Source organism: Helianthus annuus, chromosome 4 (assembly GCF_002127325.2).
Source record: "Helianthus annuus cultivar XRQ/B chromosome 4, HanXRQr2.0-SUNRISE, whole genome shotgun sequence".
In the NCBI taxonomy this organism is placed as follows: Eukaryota; Viridiplantae; Streptophyta; class Magnoliopsida; order Asterales; family Asteraceae; genus Helianthus; species Helianthus annuus.
In genome coordinates, this window is record NC_035436.2 from 102,435,028 (window position 1) to 102,437,881 (window position 2,854).

Consider the following 2,854-nt stretch of genomic DNA (forward strand, 5'->3'; position numbering starts at 1 on the left):
TACCATTTCTTGTTGATCGTCCGTTTCTTTCATGCAACTCCAATTTTCATGTGACCCACCACACCCCTCACAAGCCATAACCGAGACTGTTTTTGTCATTTCTAATTTTTTTATTTTTGAAGAAAGGGCCTCGATTTGGGCTTGTAAAGAGGTGCTTTCGTCTACCTTATGGGCGCCTGGGGCGATAGTTTTATTTCCCCGGGGAGTGTGCCATTGAAAATTGGTTTGAGCAATTTCCTCAATTTGATTATATATTTCGTGTGGGCGTCGATTACCTAAAAGTCCCCCGGAGCTAGAATCAAGTGTTTGCCTAGTATGTGGCAACAACCCATTGTAGAAAGTGGATACTTGTTGCCATATTGCGAGGCCGTGATGGGGACACTTGCGTAATAGCTCCTTGAACCTTTCCCAAGTTTCATATAAGGATTCCCCATCCTCTTGTGAGTATGTGTTAATTTCAGCCATTAATTTAGCAGTTTTAGAAGGAGGGAAATACTTATATAGAAATTTTTGGGCTAGTTCATCCCAGGTGTTTACCGATCCAGCTGGGAGGGTGTTGAGCCAAGCTTTCGCTCGGTCTTTTAGTGAGAATGGAAACATACGCAGGCGGATGGCGTCGTTTGATGCTCCATTGATCCGAAATGTATCACATATTTCTAAGAAATTAGTTATATGTAGATGGGGATCCTCGTCCGCGAGCCCGTGAAAGGTTGCGGAGTTTTGGAGCATTTGTATCAAGTGCGGTCGAAGTTCGAAGTTATTGGCTTCGACATTCGGGGCATTGATAGCGGCGCCGAGATTACCTACGGTGGGCCGTAAGTAATCCATGAGGGTACGTTGGTCCGCCATTGGGGTTGGGTCACCCGAAACTTTCTCTTGGTTTTTGGCTTTTAACCTTTTTCTGAGAAAGCGTTCGGGTTCTTCTAATGGTTCCTTTATGTCTTTATTGGAACTGGAGCTCATACACTACGCGAGGTTGGCGTCGGGTTCCAAGTCCTGCAATAAAAACAGAAAAGAATGTTGGTCAGAAGGTTCACCACGGCCCCGTGTCGAGCGAACACGGCCCCGTGGTCGGAGATACAGTGGTTGTTTTTCAGATCCCAGTTACTGGAAGTTGGACACGACCCCGTGTTGCACCGACACGGCCCCGTGGTCAGCCTCCTGTTAACTTGAAAAACAAAAACTGCCAGTGACGTTGCTGAGCACGGCCCGTGTCCGACCAGGCACGGCCCCGTGCTGAGCTCTGCAGAAGCTGAAAAATCTAAAAAAAATCCTAAAAATTTAAAGAAAAATAGAAAGATGATTAGGCCGTTGATTCCTAACTTTCTTAAAATCCTTGTGTCCCCGGCAACGGCGCCAAAAACTTGATGTGCGTGAAGTGTGTTATATTTTTAGATATATATTTAAGCCCTTTTTACACTTTTAGCCAAGTTTTAAATTTATAAAACACGATATTTACTAACACTAAACACACATATGGGCAAGTGCACCCATCGTGGACGTAGTATAGTGTTGGTAAGATACCGAGGTCGTCCAAGGACACAAGAGCTTTTAATACCGGTTTATCCTCAACGTCTAATCAAATCAAAAAGTTAGAAAAATGTTTTAAACTAAGAAAAATAAAAGCTAACTAAATGCTGAAAAAGAAAATAAAATAAAAACAGATAGACAAGATGAATCACTTGGATCCGACACGTGTATTAGTATAACCTTTGATTATTTTCGCACTTTTGCACTTGTTTAAGAGATTATCTTAGTTATTGTAGTAGGCCCCTCTTTTGAAGGCGACGTTACCCTCAACCCAGTAGTTTGAGTCAGCAAGGATACAATCCTAAAGGGTCGGATTATTAAAAGATAATGAATTAAGTTATTAATGCAAATTATGGTAGGCCCCGTTTTCGGCGGTGACGTTACCCTCGACTAAGTAGTCTGAGTCAGCAGGGATACAGTCCTAAATAGCCGGGTTATAGTATTAATAGTAGTTAGCTTATGAGGGGGTCAAAGAGTTTGGCTCCCCGCCATCCAATACCCATGGGCATTGAAGGCGGTCCTATTAAATTTGACCCAGGTCCCAAGCAGGACCTCTAAACGCTGAACAAGGGCAAGACCTTTACCAAACCGTTCCCTTAACCCCCGACCAGGTAGCCAACATACCTCCATATAGACCGTGGAGATATGAATGGTGAAAATCTTTTATTTTATATAGACAGTAAAATAATGCCAAGACACCACGGACAAACGATAAGGAAAGATCACCTTCAACATAAGTAACTAGTTATTAAAGTCATTAATACAAAACCAAATAAAAAGTGCAAAGGATTAAAAATAAAAAGTATTATACTAAACACTTGTCTTCACCAAGTGATGTAAGAGACTTAGGCAAACATGGCCTTGATTGTCAAGAACTCTTACGATCAATCTTGGATCCCGAGACGACTCACACACTCTATGATGGACAATGGATGATGGTGGTGGATGATGGTGTTATGGTGGTGGTGGGTGGTGGATGAAGTGTGAGAGAGGTGGTGTGCCAAGGGATGAGAGAGAATGGAACCAAGCTCCTCTATTTATAGGCTGAACAGAACGCTGGACACGGCCCCGTGTCCGCTGGACACGGCCCCGTGCCCGTCTGACATTCTCTCTCTTCATTAATTGTAATTGCGAATTACAATTAATGCACCTGCTGTACTTTCAACACGCCCCCGTGTCCGCTGGGCACGGCCCCGTGGTGAGCAATGGAAGCTTCTACTGGTTTGTCTTTTCTGCTGCTTCCTGGGCACGCCCCCGTGTTCACTGGACACGGGGCGTGTTCAGACTCTGTTCTCTTCTTCTTTGTTTTGGGAGGTGCCGTTGA

The 2,854-nt window shown here is 44.0% G+C and overlaps 1 non-coding gene across 1 annotated transcript; it reads left to right on the forward strand.

Moving 5' to 3' along the window:
* The first annotated feature begins 364 nt into the window (after positions 1-364).
* On the forward strand, positions 365-471 carry LOC118491936. The gene has a single exon (XR_004892381.1). It is a non-coding gene; the product is annotated as a small nucleolar RNA R71 (small nucleolar RNA).
* The last annotated feature ends 2,383 nt before the right edge of the window (positions 472-2,854 follow it).